This window comes from Gobio gobio, assembly GCF_949357685.1.
Source record: "Gobio gobio genome assembly, chromosome: 16".
NCBI lineage: Eukaryota > Metazoa > Chordata > Actinopteri > Cypriniformes > Gobionidae > Gobio > Gobio gobio.
Window position 1 is genome coordinate 9,357,952 of NC_137109.1, and position 20,232 is coordinate 9,378,183.

Genomic DNA, 20,232 nt, shown 5'->3' on the forward strand with positions numbered 1-20,232 from the left:
GAACAAAGACTTTCTTATAGTGGTGGGGACAAAATCAGCCGTGATAAAAGGTGGTGGAGGATTCTTCAACATTAATGACACCTAGAGCAAAACTTCCCCTCCCAATGAGTTTGAAAGCATTGTTATGTGGAAAGTCCAAGACATCACTTCAGCTGTCACTAATTTTGGCATTCAGCCCTAGATCGACCTCAAAGACCTCAAAGACGCTGTAGCATATTCTAATTATTACTGACATTATATTTTATAACCAGAGGAGAACTGGTATAACCTGGTTTCTCCCAAGATTTCCCCCCTCCATAATTCAACACTTGGAAGTTGCTCAAACAGGGATTCATATACATTTTTTATATAAATGATATGTCCTATGCCAAGATTTGCATATACAATCCAAGCACAGAACAGCTGGAGAGTTCTTTATTAACATATACAAAAAGTAAAAGCAAAACAAAACGGCTTAAAACAGAAGCCCAAAATACAACCAAAGTCAGCCGGATCTGAGCCGTATCCAGATCAGATGGAGGACCTGCACCTAGACATGACCAACGCATCCCTGAAGTGTCTGCAGAGCCCGTGTCAACTAGCCTGCCCTGTGAAGGCCTCATCGACACGACAGCCAGTGGAACAGATTCTCAACAAACCCGTCTCCGGCGTGATGAATCCGATCTTCAATCAACTGGACAAATATTTGGAATGTTCCAGTCTAATCTGACTTCTGACCTGTAATGCAGCCTGAATCATAATCACACCATGTTTGTTTGTTGGCCAGAGGAGAACTAGACCCGCTATATAAATAAAGGTGACATGGCTTGACAAAACAAAAGACAAGAACATGCGGCTAATGAGAGCTCCCACAGACCGTGAGTTCACACAAAACATGACCACATGATAGCACTCGGCAGATGAAAAACACAAACTGCATGCTACACAAAACAAGACAAAGCATGCTAGACGTAGCACGCGAGACACGAGCGCACGGTGAGCACTTGGTCCAGGTGCTCACAATGAAAGACAAAACATGGAGCATGAATGTCAGAAAGACCAACTAGAGTGACAGAACCTTGACACTTTGGATAAGAGCATCCATTAAATGGCTACTTGCTACTTCCCCAGCCTGCTCCGATCTTAGTTCAAAGCTTACATTAACGGGTCAGGACCTTTGTTCAATCCATGGAGCAGCAAATCTGAGCCACTGAACTGAGCTTGTTTAGCTTCATTCTCAGTCGGTCAAGTAGCCCCAGTTGGCACACCTGAGCAACACATCCTTGCTGATATCCAACAGATCCAGCAACCCTCACCACTTCAGATTGCCAGGGCAAATTCCAATCGGAAGTGAGCATCCCTATGCCCTACTCACTCCGAAGGGCAGAACATGACCATAAATTATTAAATTACTTCCTTGAAGGGACCATTGCATGTTCCCTTCGCTAACGGACCTGTGGAAGGGCCCTTCGTGAAGGGATTCAGATGTTCACTTTCATTTGAAACGCTCCTACAAATTGTGTCCTCTTCCCAAAGTGCCCTTCAAGGGGGTCCTCATTGTTTCAGTGAATCGTCTTTCCCCATAGCTTTAGCCTTATCCCAGTTGCTAGCCTCAGAGTGATGTGGAAGTGATCCAGGTATGACCCAGGCTGCCAAGCATTAAATTATGAGCAGCTGAGCTCTATACTGATCATATGCCAAGGTGGCTTACCTAATCTCACTGGTCTCAGCTGTTTAGGAGCAACAGAACCACTTTATCCGCTTGATAAGTCGTGACTTAAAGGTCCCATGGCATGGACTTTTTAATTATTTTATGTTTCCTGAGGTGTACTTATATTGTTAGTATGATTTTTACATAAAAAAAGGCATAATTTAGAAATAAAAGGCATTTTTTACCCTGATTTTAGCCCTGATTTTAGATTTTAGCCTGGCTTGAATGCTCTGTTTGAAGGGGCGTGTCTGATGTGAGACTTCAGTGTAAACGCCCACTGTTGTGATTGGCTGACATCTTTGCATTTGAAATGAGTATTAGATTTTGTTGCGCCGGGGGCGTGGTTTAGCGAGGTCTGCAAGCAAGCACTGCCAGAGAGAGACGGACTGGGCACTCGTGGACCAGAGAAACGGAGACTCGGAGAGCTGGAGAAAGATTGCTGAGAACGTTTTATTGTACTGAGTTTTTGAAAGCGCAAGTTTATTTTGTTTGTATTTGAGAGTTCTGAATAAACACGAGTCCCAGTCACGCCGACCCTGTCTTCTTCCTCCTTCTTCTACCAACTTTGTAACATGTGGAACCCCTCTCGAATACTTTTACTACATTACCATTACAGCTGTCAAGATTAACGAATCGTGAAAGTGTTGATTATAGCATTATTTTTCGATCTTTTCCCATCACATGAAAGGCTTCAGTGAAGAGCATTGTGTAGACTGACAGTCTGTTGATCGCGTGAATGCAGTGATCTCGTCATTTCAACGCGTTTTCTCTCACAAAATGCTTTCACTACAACTAGCAGCAAACACGACATCGACATGAATACAGTTAGAGCTGCATTGTGCAGCATAACAGCGTCATTCATTATAACGGTAGTTTGTGTGCAGATACACTCGCGACGTGTGATTGACCGATCCGAACATTATAAAGAGAGTGATCGCTAATCTAGCATCTAATCACAATTTAAATAACAGATTTGTTTCATGCTACTAACAGAAACAATGTTAAAGGGTTAGTTCACCCAAAAATGAAAATTCTGTCATTAATTACTTACCCTCATGTCGTTCGACACCCGTAAGACCTCCGTTCATCTTCAGAACAGAAATGAAGATATTTTAGTTGAAATCTGATGGCTCTGAAAGGCCTCCATTGGCACAATGCACGGTTCACTCTCAAGACCCATAAAAGGTACTAAAGACGTTATGAATCAGTGAGTCGAATCATGATTCGGATCGCGTGTCAAACCGCCAAACTGCTGAAATTTGGCGGTCCAAACTGCTGATTCGACTCACTGATTCATAACGCTTCGAAGCTTCACGATGCCGTGTTTTGAAATTGTCATCACTATATAAGTCGTTATTTAGGGGTTTTTTTTGCGCACAAAAACTATTCTCGTCACTCCATAAAGTTATTTTAGAACCACTGTAGTGAGATGGACTTTGTAACGACATCTTTAGTACCTTTTAAGGGTCTTGAGAGTGAACCGTGCATTGTGCCAATGGAGGCCTTTCAGAGCCATCAGATTTCAACTAAAATATCTTCATTTGTGTTCCGAAGATGAACGGAGGTCTGACGGGTGTCGAACGACATGAGGGTAAGTAATTAATGACAGAATTTTCATTTTTTGGGTGAACTAACCCTTTAAGTTGATCGTTTAGTCACTGGCTTGATTCACGGATGCATAAACAGTATTAAACGATTTAAAAAGAAAGTCTGTGTGAACTTGAATAAGGCTAGCCTACACATCAGAAATCACTGATCACAGATCAGGCATTAATGAACACTGTTACTCACTGTTTGTGGCGGTGCTGTCGAATCCATATGGTAAAGTCTGTTTGTAAAGCCTGTGCTAACATTGCAACTAAAATAAACGGAATTCATTTTCTCCAAATTACTCTGGGCGGGCAAAGCAGAGAAAGGGGAGGTAACCGTTCCCCGTATGACAACATACAGGGAAGATTCCAGATCGGCTCGTCTGAACTCTCATTTTCTCAAAGGCAGAGCAGGACACCCAGAACTCGGTTTACACATATCGAAATCTATAGACACTCGGGGACCATATACAGGCTAGGGGAACTCATATTAATGTTAAAAAACATCATAAAGTGACATTTTCATGTCATGGGACCTTTAAGAAATGCTGTTTCTGGGTCTAATGCTGCCTTCATGTGCTATCAGAATTATCGAAAATACTAGTTTCCCAGTTACAAAATGGGACATGAACGCCCTCTCAAGTCAAAATTTGAATGCAACAAGCTCATAATCATGACTTCAGAAGTGGGAGGTAGGAAATTTCCGATAGCACGTGAAGGCAGCATAAGCCTCTACTCGATTTACTTGAGAATACCATCTCAGGAGCCGTTTATGAGCACTACTTAATTTTTTACTACATATTACACATTTAAGCTAAGCATTTAAAAACTCACGGTGTACATTACAGTCTCCAGGCTCACGGCGCCCTGGACACAAATACGATTTATAAAAGATGAATCACTGTCTGAGCATCTGGGATTTCAGTATGGATATGATTTCTAGGTAGTGTTACATCACATAGTGAGTGTATATCAGCACTGCTCGTTGATTTATTATTGCATCTGATAGAGAGTTTGGAATCAGAAGAAGTGACATGACGTCAGACTTAACAAGCAGGAGGTTGTGAGTATTTGATAAGTTTGCATGTGCTCAAGATGCTACCTTCTGCTTGTTGGGAGTGGCTGAAATGTCCCTCACTGGTACAGTACGTCCTACAGGAGGACATCCAGTGAGCTGACAGATGTCATCGGTCTTAAAAAATGACCACATGAAGGCATCTTAATCGGATAGGATAGCATGTTACACAGACTGGATTCAGAGGAGGCTTGATATCTTAATTCCTACCTCCTTATACAGCTCTGAAGACTTTTTAAGTTTCAGACACAGCCAATGATTTAAACCGTGTGAATCTAAAGAATCTGAATAGCTGTGAGTTAATTAAAAGTTTCTTAAGGATAAAAATTATCTCTGTTAATGCTGTAAACTGTATAGGGAGCACTTTGCACATTACTGTAATATTAAAGGTTAACAACAAAGCCCAAACCAGCCTAAATTCAGTAGCTATTTATTTTTAGATATAATTATCTACACTCAAATAACAGATTGTATGCAAACATGTAAACTGTACATTATAAAATTATGTTTTTACTCCAATTTGTCGTTGAAATATTCAATTCAAATTTTATTTATAAAGCACAGCCAAAGAGCTGTACATAGTTAAAAAAAAAAAGAAGAAGAAAATGAATGCAAGAGAACAGATAGAAAATTACAAAGAATTAAAAGAACAAGAAAAAAGATGTTTTTAGCATGGATTTAAATTCGGCAAACGTAGAAGCAGTTCTGGCAGGTAGTGGCAGGTTGTTCCACAGCTTAGGGCCTGCTACTGCGAGGCGAGATCGTGGTACCAACAAAATATGACCATTTTGAAATCTAAGTGATCTGGAAGTGATCTTTCTATATACAGTGATCTGTCATGCTGTAACGGAGGCTAGCTAGTAGTCACTGTGCGAGTAAACCTCACTACTCTGATCTCAAAAGATGCTCTAGCGACTGACGCTAGAGGTTTAGCCTCCTTGTTAGAGCGTCCGACTCACATGCCAGCGGACCCAGGTTCGAGTCCTGCTTGGAGCGGGTGGTTCGAACAGGAGGGGTTACATTGGTGCAGTGACCCGGATGGGAGTGAGGTTTAGGGGGATGAGTGTAACGGAGGCCAGCTCGTTGTTGCTGTGTCCGAGTAAACCTCACTCCTCTGATCTCAAGAGATGCTCTAGCGACTGACACTAGAGGTTGCAGCCTTTAGCCTCCTTGTTAGAGCGTCCTACTCCCATACTGGCGGACCCGGGTTCGAGTCCTGCTTGGAGCGGGCAGTTCGAACAGGAGGGGTTACAATGCCACATTAAAGAGCGTCAAACTGCATTTTTTTGTTTGAATTACATAATAAAATGGACAGAATTTGAAAGATTACAGTTTAGCCGCGTTTCCACCGCAGGAAATTTCCCCAGGAACTAGGGACTTTGGGGTGGTACTCTGTGTGTTTCGACCACAGGAAACAGGGTCTAAATGAAGTTCCGGGTAAAGATTTCCCCCTCAAAATGGGCCTACTCGTGAGCAAAGTACTTTTTCAAAGTTCAGGAACTTTCGGTGGGTGGGACTTGGGCGCTGAACATGCTGATTGGTTGAGCTCACACAACATTTTATTTCAACCTAAAAGTCTGTTGCGGTGCGTGCAGTAAGAGTTGTTTGCTATTCGAATCAACAACAGAGTTTAAAAAATGCGGAGGACGAAATCCAGCAGGCTCTGGAAAGTCGCGTGCAGTCCTACGTCACCCGACTAATCTTCATGGTACTTTAGACCACGATGGAAACGCAGACAGCAGCAGGTCTGAGGGAAAAAGAGTCCCTTGGACAAATTGTTCCGGGTAATTTTGGTGGAAACGGGGCTTATGTTTCTTATCGAAAATTACAAAACGCAGAGCTTATTGCGATTATTGGTGGTTAGGCTTCAGCGCTGTATTCGGTCGTGTACACATAAGACAAGTAGGGGAGAACAAGGGCGAAAGTAACAAAGCGATTTTCTCAGAGCCCTGACTACAATTGCATTCCAAACTATGACAGCACGTTCAGCACACAACCCTTGACGGATCTGCCAAATATCATGTGTTTCCGTCATCGTTTCCCGTGGTTAGGTCCGAAATGCAGTTTTCAAGTAAATGTAAAGTAAAGTAATGAAGCGGTACTTTTTTGTTGTAATTACAAGTTGTGTTTCTTGTTTCATGTGTCACAGTAATAATCATTCTATGGTTATTTAGTGCTGTTACACACCCTGAAGGTTTGTCTTTTTAGAGTTTTTCAGTATAAAAGTAAATCGTGTTTAAATGTCAGGACTTCCTGTCGGGACGAAAGTAACACTTGTTACTTTTGTCCCGCTATTATATATATAATGCATATTATGCTAATTTAATTTAATTTTCATATTGTTCATACTGTTGAAGAAACAACTTATCAAATAAATTGACATTACAAATAAAAAAATATTCTAAACAATTCAAGTTTGTACTGTCAGGTTACATTTGAAACATTTGATCTTTAACATTTAAAATGAAAATGTAATTTAATAATTGTTTTGCAAAGATAAAGGACAAAATATGTTTTCAGTTACATATTAACAAGGTTATAGTCAGGTATGTTTAATAAAAACAACAGTAACACATAAAAATCTAGCTTGTATTGTTGTGTTACTTTTGACCCACCTGTGTTCCAGCTTATGTTCAAAGTGAAATTATACTGTAGTCGCTCAACATTTGTACAAAATACCACCTGATATTGATAGACCACACTTGTGCGTTATTGACCACAGCAAAAATATATCTCGGTCTAAAACATTATCTTTTAAAATTAAGTTTTTCTGAAAAATGGTACTTTCGTCCCTGCTCTCCCCTACCGAAAATTAGTGGGACGAATACATGCACCGTTACACAATTACTATTTAATGTCAAGGAAGAATATAGTTTTGTGACATATGGGTAAAGTGAGGAGAACCTCAGCAATGGGCCAGGGCTGGGCCGGGGCGGGGCAGCAGGGTGTGGGAGGCGTTCAGTATGCCGTAAGAGTACAGCGGTATGTATACTGTGGATGGTGTATTGCGTTTTTTTGGTTCGGCTTGAATATCGTTACACCCCTAATCATTTATCATCATCAAGTCGTATAACAATGACAATCATCGGAGATGAACCATTTAAAGGTTGTTTTTAACAAATGCATCCCTTATTGCATGTCCAGTCATTCCCTCATTCAGGTTAGGCTGGGCGTTCAACAGGCCTAGGTGCATCATAACTGTCCTCACAGAGAGGCACATCGTGCTTGGTAGTGATGTTGAGAAGGACAATACAGGCCAGTATTATGTTGCATGCTCTTCCTGGTTTCACTTGCAAGTAGCAAAGCATATTTTTAGAACTCAATTGCACATCTTATTTTGCAATGAGCAGTGTTTGAGCGTGCCTGCTTAGGTATGTTTTCTACCATGGTAGAAGTGGATAAGTACTGCCTCCGGTCAGCATGATATCCTGCTATACAGTGGGAAATAAGTATTTGAACACCCTGCTATTTTGCAAGTCCTCCCACATAGAAATCATGGAGGGGTCTGAAATTGTCATCGTAGGTGCATGTCCACTGTGAGATACATAATCTAAATAAAAAAATCCAGAAATCACAATGAATGATTTTTTAACTATTTATTTTTTATGATACAGCTGCAAAAAAGTATTTGAACACCTGTCTATCAGCTAGAATTCTGAACCTCAAAGACCTGTTATTCTACCTTTAAAATGTCCACCTCCACTCCATTTGTTATCCTAAATTAGATGCACCTGTTTGAGGTCGTTAGCTGCATAAAGACACCTGTCCACCCCATACAATCAGTAAGAATCCAACTACTAACATGGCCAAGACCAAAGACCTGTCCAAAGACACTAGAGACAAAATTGTACACCTCCACAAGGCTGGAAAGGGCTACGGGGAAATTGCCAAGCAGCTTGGTGAAAAAATGTCCACTGTTGGAGCAATCATTAGAAAATGGAAGAAGCTAAACATGACTGTCAATCTCTGGGGCTCCATGCAAGATCTCACCTCGTGGGGTCTCAATGATCCTAAGAAAGGTGAGAAATCAGCCCAGAACTACACGGGAGGAGCTGGTCAATGACCTGAAAAGAGCTGGGATCACCGTTTCCAAGGTTACTGTTGGTAATACACTAAGACGTCATGGTTTGAAATCATGCATGACACGGAAGGTTCCCCTGCTTAAACCAGCACATGTCCATGTCCGTCTTAAGTTTGCCAATGACTATTTGGATGATCCAGAGGAGTCATGGGAGAAAGTCATGTGGTCAGATTAGACCAAAATAGAACTTTTTGGTCATAATTCCACTAAACGTGTTTGGAGGAAGAAGAATGATGAGTACCATCCCAAGAACACCATCCCTACAGTGAAGCATGGGGGTGGTAGCATCATGCTTTGGGGGTGTTTTTCTGCACATGAGAAAAGGCGACTGCACTGTATTAAGGAGAGGATGACCGGGGCCATGTATTGTGAGATTTTGGGGAACAACCTCCTTCCCTCAGTTAGAGCACTGAAGATGGGTCGAGGCTGGGTCTTCCAACATGACAATGACCCAAAGCACACAGTCAGGATAACTAATAAGTGGCTCTGTAAGAAACATATCAAGGTTCTGGCGTGGCCTAGCCAGTCTCCAGACCTAAACCCAATAGAGAATCTTTGGAGGGAGCTCAAACTCCGTGTTTCTCAGCGACAGGCCAGAAACCTGACTGATCTAGAGAAGATCTGTGTGGAGAAGTGGGCCAAAATCCCTCCTGCAGTGTGTGCAAACCTGGTGAAAAACTACAGGAAACGTTTGACCTCTGTAATTGCAAACAAAGGCTACTGTACCAAATATTAACATTGATTTTCTCAGGTGTTCAAATACTTATTTGCAGCTGTATCATACAAATAAATATTTAAAAAAAATCATACATTGTGATTTCTGGATTTTTTTTTTTTAGATTATGTCTCTCACAGTGGACATGCACCTACGATGACAATTTCAGACCCCTCCATGATTTCTAAGTGGGAGAACTTGCAAAATAGCAGGGTGTTCAAATACTTATTTTCCTCACTGTAGATAGAGCACTCTCCTTCAAGATATGTGCATCATGGACAGACCCAGGCCACTTCACGATTCAGATTGTGATGATGAAGTCAGCGTCACCCATAAAATTGGATGTTGATTCTGTGCCTCCCCTACCGGTAGACATACTCACACTCACACAAATTGATTGACCAGACTGGCCAGTGTGATTGACACAGCTTTCATAACATCACACACAGTTGATTTGTCCACTCATATCGTCTCCAAAAACTTGGTAGAAAGTCCCAGATGCATAGTAAGAGCAATGGGGCATTGTTGTTCTACAGACAGACTGTGACTCCTTCGGGTTCTGCGGCTTTAAAATTCAACTTTTTTTGTCTTGTCAGAGGGAGAAAATGTCTATCATGAAAAAAAAACACTGGTCAAGCTCAGGCCAGTATGACCTAATAATTCTGACCAAATATTTCACATTCTCAGTCCTCCAAACAGGGTGGACCTTAACAGGGTCGACTTTTAAAGTGTATGAAGCCCATTTTTAGCTAGGACAGAGCTAGCTATATTTAAAAAAAAAATTTATATACAAACATTTTCATGTCTAGTATAAATTGACACAACAGGGTGGACTTATGTTGTACGCTATTAGATAAATCTTCAAAAAAATTTGGAAAAAAGAGAAAGGTTTATGACTTATTCTTAATTTGTTGTTGAAGTTGCTTTCCCTCCAAGGAAATTATGTCACTTCTGCCAAGTCATGTGATTTAGGGAATAAGCTTAAGATTTTAAATGGCAAATAGCACCAATGTAATAGGGTGGACTAGAGTTTGAGGGACACAAACTAATTTAATGGTTTTACACATTTAAAAAAATAGGTATGATATTTTTGTGAGAATAAGTAAATGTATATACTAATACTCAAAATTGCAATGAAAAACCCATGTTGCATTAAAGTTGATGAACATTTTATGTGAAATATGCAGAATTGTTTCATGGGGATGTAAAATCCACCAAACTGTAGGAACGATGGGAGTGGCAATGGACATATTATTAAGCTTTTCATCTCTGAGAAAAGCTAAATAATATGGCTGTGTAATTGGTCTTTTTAAACACACACCAATTAAACATTAGCTGATGTGCTTTTGGCTTCTGTTCCATTAAATCAATCATCCTCGAGGCCTATAATCTCCCAGATTCACTACACCAAAGAGGTGGAACCATGGGCTCAAAACAACCTCATTTCACTGTTGCAGAAACTCGCACACCGCTGGAGGGTGTTAGATGCCATTATGCTTCAATAGTAGAAGTGACTAACAAAAGGACATTTGAAATCACCCAAAATGTGAATCCAATGGGGTCTGGACAGAAGAGGACGATGGAGTAAGTGAAATTTAGATTTAATTTAGGGCCATGCTGAAGCAAAAAAACACCCAAACAGGCAACAAGCCCTTTAGGAGAGTTGATTCCACAGATGTGGTTCTTGACATTACTGGAGGTGAAAGCTCACAATCTCTGCATGCGATTCAAGGTGTTGTTGGGGACGGTGAGCCGTAAATCAGAAGAGGAAAAGTGAGTCAGTTCCTCCTAATGCAAGAGGAAACATTTATTCTGGATCTCAGCCATGTTTTTGAGCAAGAAGGTGGATACTCACTGGTATCAGTAGTTTTTTTTTTCTACAGGAGCTCAGAAAAAAGTCTTGAAACATTCACTGCAAAACTAAGATGATGATGCCTATAAGCCACTTCTTAAATGAGAAACTGAAAGCGTGGAGGTACAGATTTGTCAGGCAGAGGAACAAATCACTCATACCAAACTACTGCAAACCAAAGCCACGCTTGAAATCTGCTTTTAGCTGGTCTCTACATAAATGAAGAATAATTCATATTATTGATATTGGTTACTATTGGACATTGCCTTTTTTAATCTGCAAGAACCAATGAGGTTCATTCTCGTGTTACGCAGCACGTTTGAGCTTCTACAAGAACCAATGAGGTTCATTCTTGTGTTACGCACCATCTTTGAGCTTCAGCAAGAACCAATGAGGTTCATTCTCGTGTTACGCAGCACGTTTGAGCTTCAGCAAGAACCAATGAGGTTCATTCTCGTGTTACGCAGCACGTTTGAGCTTCTACTAGAACCAATGAGGTTCATTCTCGTGTTACGCAGCACGTTTGAGCTTCTACTAGAACCAATGAGGTTCATTCTCGTGTTACGCAGCACGTTTGAGCTTCAGCAAGAACCAATGAGGTTCATTCTCGTGTTACGCAGCACGTTTGAGCTTCTACTAGAACCAATGAGGTTCATTCTCGTGTTACGCAGCACGTTTGAGCTTCTACTAGAACCAATGAGGTTCATTCTCGTGTTACGCAGCACGTTTGAGCTTCTACTAGAACCAATGAGGTTCATTCTCGTGTTACGCAGCACGTTTGAGCTTCTACTAGAACCAATGAGGTTCATTCTCGTGTTACGCAGCACGTTTGAGCTTCAGCAAGAACCAATGAGGTTCATTCTCGTGTTACGCAGCACGTTTGAGCTTCTACTAGAACCAATGAGGTTCATTCTCGTGTTACGCAGCACGTTTGAGCTTCTACTAGAACCAATGAGGTTCATTCTCGTGTTACGCAGCACGTTTGAGCTTCTACTAGAACCAATGAGGTTTATTCTCGTGTTACGCAGCACGTTTGAGCTTCAGCAAGAACCAATGAGGTTCATTCTTGTGTTACGCAGCACGTTTGAGCTTCAGGAAGAACCAATGAGGTTCATTCTCGTGTTACGCAGCACGTTTGAGCTTCTACTAGAACCAATGAGGTTCATTCTCGTGTTACGCAGCACGTTTGAGCTTCTACAAGAACCAATGAGGTTCATTCTCATGTTACGCACCATCTTTGAGCTTCAGCAAGAACCAATGAGGTTCATTCTCGTGTTACGCACCATCTTTGAGCTTCAGCAAGAACCAATGAGGTTAATTCTCATGTTACACAGCACGTTTGAGCTTCTACAAGAACCAATGAGGTTTATTCTCATGTTAAGCAGCACGTTTGAGCTTCTACAAGAACCAATGAGGTTCATTCTTGTGTTACGTAGCACGTTTGAGCATCTACAAGAACCAATGAGGTTCATTCTTGTGTTACGTAGCACGTTTGAGCTTCTACAAGAACCAATGAGGTTCATTCTCGTGTTACGTAGCACGTTTGAGCTTCTACAAGAACCAATGAGGTTCATTCTTGTGTTACGTAGCACGTTTGAGCTTCTACAAGAACCAATGAGGTTCATTCTCGTGTTACAGCACGTTTGAGCTTCTACAAGAACCAATGAGGTTCATTCTCGTGTTACGCAGCACGTTTGAGCTTCTACAAGAACCAATGAGGTTCATTCTCGTGTTACGCAGCACGTTTGAGCTTCAGCAAGAACCAATGAGGTTCATTCTCGTGTTGCGTAGCACGTTTGAGCTTCTACAAGAACCAATGAGGTTCATTCTTGTGTTACGTAGCACGTTTGAGCTTCTACAAGAACCAATGAGGTTCATTCTCGTGTTACGTAGCACGTTTGAGCTTCTACAAGAACCAATGAGGTTCATTCTCGTGTTACGCAGCACGTTTGAGCTTCAGCAAGAACCAATGAGGTTCATTCTCATGTTACGCAGCACGTTTGAGCTTCTACAAGAACCAATGAGGTTCATTCTCATGTTACGCAGCACGTTTGAGCTTCAGCAAGAACCAATGAGGTTCATTCTCGTGTTACGCAGCACGTTTGAGCTTCTACAAGAACCAATGAGGTTCATTCTCATGTTACGCAGCACGTTTGAGCTTCAGCAAGAACCAATGAGGTTCATTCTCATGTTACGCAGCACGTTTGAGCTTCTACAAGAACCAATGAGGTTCATTCTCGTGTTACGCAGCACGTTTGAGCTTCTACAAGAACGAATGAGGTTCATTCTCGTGTTACGCAGCACGTTTGAGCTTCTACAAGAACCAATGAGGTTCATTCTTGTGTTAGCTGCACGTTTGAGTTTCAGCAAGAACCAATGAGGTTCATTCTCATGTTACGCAGCACGTTTGAGCTTCAGCAAGAACCAATGAGGTTCATTCTCGTGTTACGCAGCACGTTTGAGCTTCAGCAAGAACCAATGAGGTTCATTCTCATGTTACGCAGCACGTTTGAGCTTCAGCAAGAACCAATGAGGTTCATTCTCGTGTTACGCAGCACGTTTGAGCTTCAGCAAGAACCAATGAGGTTCATTCTCGTGTTACGCAGCACGTTTGAGCTTCTACAAGAACCAATGAGGTTCATTCTTGTGTTACGCAGCACGTTTGAGCTTCAGCGAGAACCAATGAGGTTCATTCATGTGTTACGCAGCACGTTTGAGCTTCTACAAGAACCAATGAGGTTCATTCTCGTGTTACGCTGCACGTTTGAGCTTCTACAAGAACCAATGAGGTTCATTCTCGTGTTACGCAGCACGTTTGAGCTTCAGCGAGAACCAATGTGGTTCATTCTCGTGTTACGCAGCACGTTTGAGCTTCTACAAGAACCAATGAGGTTCTTTCTCGTGTTACGCAGCACGTTTGAGTTTCCTCAAGAACCAATGAGGTTCATTCTCGTGTTACGCAGCACGTTTGAGCTTCTACTAGAACCAATGAGGTTCTTTCTCGTGTTACGCAGCATGTTTGAGCTTCTACTAGAACCAATGAGGTTCTTTCTCGTGTTACGCAGCATGTTTGAGCTTCTACAAGAACCAATGAGGTTCATTCTCGTGTTACGCAGCATGTTTGAGCTTCTACTAGAACCAATGAGGTTCATTCTCGTGTTACGCAGCATGTTTGAGCTTCTACTAGAACCAATGAGGTTCATTCTCGTGTTACGCAGCATGTTTGAGCTTCTACTAGAACCAATGAGGTTCATTCTCGTGTTACGCAGCATGTTTGAGCTTCTACTAGAACCAATGAGGTTCATTCTCATGTTACGCAGCACGTTTGAGCTTCAGCGAGAACCAATGAGGTTCATTCTCATGTTACGCAGCACGTTTGAGCTTCAGCAAGAACCAATGAGGTTCATTCTCATGTTACGCAGCACGTTTGAGCTTCTACAAGAACCAATGAGGTTCATTCTCGTGTTACGCAGCACGTTTGAGCTTCAGCGAGAACCAATGTGGTTCATTCTTGTGTTACGCAGCACATTTGAGCTTCTACAAGAACCAATGAGGTTCATTCTCGTGTTACGCAGCACATTTGAGCTTCTGCTAGAACCAATGAGGTTCATTCTCGTGTTACGCAGCACGTTTTAGTTTCCTCAAGAAACAATGAGGTTCATTCTCGTGTTGCGTAGCACGTTTGAGCTTCTACAAGAACCAATGAGGTTCATTCTCATGTTACGCAGCACGTTTGAGCTTCAGCAAGAACCAATGAGGTTCATTCTCATGTTACTCAGCACGTTTGAGCTTCTACAAGAACCAGTGAGGTTCATTCTCGTGTTACGCAGCACGTTTGAGCTTCAGCGAGAACCAATGTGGTTCATTCTTGTGTTTCGCAGCACGTTTGAGCTTCCTCAAGAACCAATGAGGTTCATTCTCGTGTTACGCAGCACGTTTGAGCTTCTACAAGAACCAATGAGGTTCATTCTTGTGTTACGCTGCACGTTTGAGTTTCAGCAAGAACCAATGAGGTTCATTCTCGTGTTACGCAGCACGTTTGAGCTTCTACTAGAACCAATGAGGTTCATTCTCGTGTTACGCAGCACGTTTGAGCTTCTACAAGAACCAATGAGGTTCATTCTCGTGTTACGCAGCACGTTTGAGCTTCTACAAGAACCAATGAGGTTCATTCTTGTGTTACGCTGCACGTTTGAGTTTCAGCAAGAACCAATGAGGTTCATTCTCGTGTTACGCAGCACGTTTGAGCTTCTACTAGAACCAATGAGGTTCATTCTCGTGTTACGCAGCATGTTTGAGCTTCTACTAGAACCAATGAGGTTCATTCTCGTGTTACGCAGCACGTTTGAGTTTCAGCAAGAACCAATGAGGTTCATTCTCGTGTTACGCAGCACGTTTGAGCTTCTACTAGAACCAATGAGGTTCATTCTCGTGTTACGCAGCACGTTTGAGCTTCTACAAGAACCAATGAGGTTCTTTCTCGTGTTACGCAGCACGTTTGAGTTTCCTCAAGAACCAATGAGGTTCATTCTCGTGTTACGCAGCACGTTTGAGCTTCTACTAGAACCAATGAGGTTCTTTCTCGTGTTACGCAGCATGTTTGAGCTTCTACTAGAACCAATGAGGTTCTTTCTCGTGTTACGCAGCATGTTTGAGCTTCTACAAGAACCAATGAGGTTCATTCTCGTGTTACGCAGCATGTTTGAGCTTCTACTAGAACCAATGAGGTTCATTCTCGTGTTACGCAGCATGTTTGAGCTTCTACTAGAACCAATGAGGTTCATTCTCGTGTTACGCAGCATGTTTGAGCTTCTACTAGAACCAATGAGGTTCATTCTCGTGTTACGCAGCATGTTTGAGCTTCTACTAGAACCAATGAGGTTCATTCTCGTGTTACGCAGCATGTTTGAGCTTCTACTAGAACCAATGAGGTTCATTCTCATGTTACGCAGCACGTTTGAGCTTCAGCGAGAACCAATGAGGTTCATTCTCATGTTACGCAGCACGTTTGAGCTTCAGCAAGAACCAATGAGGTTCATTCTCATGTTACGCAGCACGTTTGAGCTTCTACAAGAACCAATGAGGTTCATTCTCGTGTTACGCAGCACGTTTGAGCTTCAGCGAGAACCAATGTGGTTCATTCTTGTGTTACGCAGCACATTTGAGCTTCTACAAGAACCAATGAGGTTCATTCTCTGTTACGCAGCACATTGGAGCTTCTACTAGAACCAATGAGGTTCATTCTCGTGTTACGCAGCACGTTTTAGTTTCCTCAAGAAACAATGAGGTTCATTCTCGTGTTGCGTAGCACGTTTGAGCTTCTACAAGAACCAATGAGGTTCATTCTCATGTTACGCAGCACGTTTGAGCTTCAGCAAGAACCAATGAGGTTCATTCTCATGTTACGCAGCACGTTTGAGCTTCTACAAGAACCAATGAGGTTCATTCTCGTGTTACGCAGCACGTTTGAGCTTCAGCGAGAACCAATGTGGTTCATTCTTGTGTTTCGCAGCACGTTTGAGCTTCCTCAAGAAACAATGAGGTTCATTCTCGTGTTGCGTAGCACGTTTGAGCTTCTACAAGAACCAATGAGGTTCATTCTCATGTTACGCAGCACGTTTGAGCTTCAGCAAGAACCAATGAGGTTCATTCTCATGTTACGCAGCACGTTTGAGCTTCTACAAGAACCAATGAGGTTCATTCTCGTGTTACGCAGCACGTTTGAGCTTCAGCGAGAACCAATGAGGTTCATTCTCGTGTTACGCAGCACGTTTGAGCTTCTACAAGAACCAATGAGGTTCATTCTTGTGTTACGCTGCACGTTTGAGTTTCAGCAAGAACCAATGAGGTTCATTCTCGTGTTACGCAGCACGTTTGAGCTTCTACTAGAACCAATGAGGTTCATTCTCGTGTTACGCAGCACGTTTGAGCTTCTACAAGAACCAATGAGGTTCATTCTCGTGTTACGCAGCACGTTTGAGCTTCTACAAGAACCAATGAGGTTCATTCTTGTGTTACGCTGCACGTTTGAGTTTCAGCAAGAACCAATGAGGTTCATTCTCATCTTACGCAGCACGTTTGAGCTTCTACTAGAACCAATGAGGTTCATTCTCATGTTACGCAGCACGTTTGAGCTTCAGCGAGAACCAATGAGGTTCATTCTCATGTTACGCAGCACGTTTGAGCTTCAGCGAGAACCAATGAGGTTCATTCTCATGTTACGCAGCACGTTTGAGCTTCAGCAAGAACCAATGAGGTTCATTCTCATGTTACGCAGCACGTTTGAGCTTCTACAAGAACCAATGAGGTTCATTCTCGTGTTACGCAGCACGTTTGAGCTTCAGCGAGAACCAATGTGGTTCATTCTTGTGTTACGCAGCACATTTGAGCTTCTACAAGAACCAATGAGGTTCATTCTCTGTTACGCAGCACATTTGAGCTTCTACTAGAACCAATGAGGTTCATTCTCGTGTTACGCAGCACGTTTTAGTTTCCTCAAGAAACAATGAGGTTCATTCTCGTGTTGCGTAGCACGTTTGAGCTTCTACAAGAACCAATGAGGTTCATTCTCATGTTACTCAGCACGTTTAAGCTTCAGCAAGAACCAATGAGGTTCATTCTCATGTTACGCAGCACGTTTGAGCTTCTACAAGAACCAATGAGGTTCATTCTCGTGTTACGCAGCACGTTTGAGCTTCAGCGAGAACCAATGTGGTTCATTCTTGTGTTTCGCAGCACGTTTGAGCTTCCTCAAGAACCAATGAGGTTCATTCTCGTGTTACGCAGCACGTTTGAGCTTCTACAAGAACCAATGAGGTTCATTCTTGTGTTACGCTGCACGTTTGAGTTTCAGCAAGAACCAATGAGGTTCATTCTCGTGTTACGCAGCACGTTTGAGCTTCTACTAGAACCAATGAGGTTCATTCTCGTGTTACGCAGCACGTTTGAGCTTCTACAAGAACCAATGAGGTTCATTCTCGTGTTACGCAGCACGTTTGAGCTTCTACAAGAACCAATGAGGTTCATTCTTGTGTTACGCTGCACGTTTGAGTTTCAGCAAGAACCAATGAGGTTCATTCTCATCTTACGCAGCACGTTTGAGCTTCTACTAGAACCAATGAGGTTCATTCTCGTGTTACGCAGCATGTTTGAGCATCTACTAGAACCAATGAGGTTCATTCTCGTGTTACGCAGCATGTTTGAGCTTCTACTAGAACCAATGAGGTTCATTCTCGTGTTACGCAGCACGTTTGAGCTTCTACAAGAACCAATGAGGTTCATTCTCATGTTATCTTTGCTTCAATGTCTTAGTTTGTGTTCTGAAGATGAACGACAGTCTTACGGGTTTGGAACGACATGAGGGTAAATGATACTCACCCTCATGTTGTAAATGTCCACTACACTCAAAATAAATAAAGAAATATGCATAAATAAACAAAGAAAGAAAAAATTAAGAAAATTGATTGTGTAATTTCCTAAAAGACACCACAAAATCCAAACAGACTATTCTTATTTTAATGCAATATTGCAGTATTTATTATAAATGATTTACCATGCACATATTTATCCTTGCTCATCATTACCCGACCCATGTTTCAGTCCCTCCCCTCCAGCAACCTAACAAACATATGAAATGACCAAAGCATTTTGCAAACGACAACAATGATCAAATCAATTCCCGATGAGCAAAATCAAGTCCTGCACTACACTTCACTAGGATATAGGTCACACCAGGGAAGAAAGGTCAATTCCTGGTAAACTGTCAGAGTGTGGATTGATGTTTTCTTACTTGTTCATCCCTTGTATCCCACCTGCTCTCCCCTCAAAGGTGTTTTAACAAAGTACTTGGAATGTTTTCCTTAATATATCTGAGTTTATTAAGCACATTATTTTTGAGTGTACTGAATCTATGTGAGTACAATCTATTCTACATGATTCTAATAAGCTCTGAATAACTTTATTGAATACATTTAAGGAGCTGTAACTATTAGTGTTGTAGTCACGACCACATAATCCAAGACCAGACCAGCTACTTAAATTCATAAAGATCCACATGACCACCTGAGAAATTACTTATTTTTAATCAATAAACATAATTAGAATAAGACACTATATAGAGAGCTGTTATACCAATCAAATGAAATCATTAACAACAAAATTAATCTTTGCACTGGTGGTGGTACAGAAGATGCATCTGAATTGGTAAATTACAAATGCATAAATAATGTTGAAAATAATGATTTTATTTTTTTATTGTTTGTATAAAAGCAATATAATGTTTGCAGTCATGCGAAAACAGCTCTCTTGCTCTTGTGATATTGCTTAATTATATCACATGTTATAATATAAAAATCCAGATCTCATACAAATACTTTTTTGTAACAATATCTTGAATTTTGTGAGCATTTGTATTAATTTTGGTGTCATTTTTGACACATCCCTCATTTCTGAACCGGCACAATAAATAAATCAAAGTAGAAATAAGTTATTGATTGCTTCTGAAGCAGTAACTTTTACATCCAATGAATGATGTTAATAATTAAATCAGACAATAAACCGGCAAAATCGTCAATATCCCAGTTGTGGTCTTGAACTGAATTGAATCAACATTGAACTGAATTGTAATCAACATTTAACTGAATTGAATTTGTTTCATAATTGATGAAAGTTGCAACATTGACACTATTGAACTGAGTTGAATCATCAACATTGAACTGAGTTGAATCAACACTGAACTAAATTGAATCAACACTGAACTGAGTTGAATCAACATTACTACAACTAGTAACTATACTAAAAAAACAAAAACAAATAGCAGCATTAACTAAATAGGATTTCTGCGTGCAACCACCTTTAAAAAAAGTGTACGTACAGTCTTTAATTTATGGATGGGTTTTATTAATGAGTTATGATTCCATGACATTAGTCTAATGTTTAATTAGGACCACTTGATTGGTTTATTAATAACGACTTTGGGATTTACAGAGAACAATAACCTTGTTTAACCTAACTAGTGGAAAAATACATTTAGCCTATATAAATAATAAACCAAACATTTGAGAGTTGCATTTAAAGTTTATATTGTAAACAGTTTTAAACTGTGTAAATCTACTAATGAGATGTAGACTTTGCGACAACATGCTCCCGAATATGATGTTATCATGTCTTCCTTGTTTATGAATTATGAAACCTCACTATTCATTCGGTACTGCCTTCTGTTTTAACAAAGG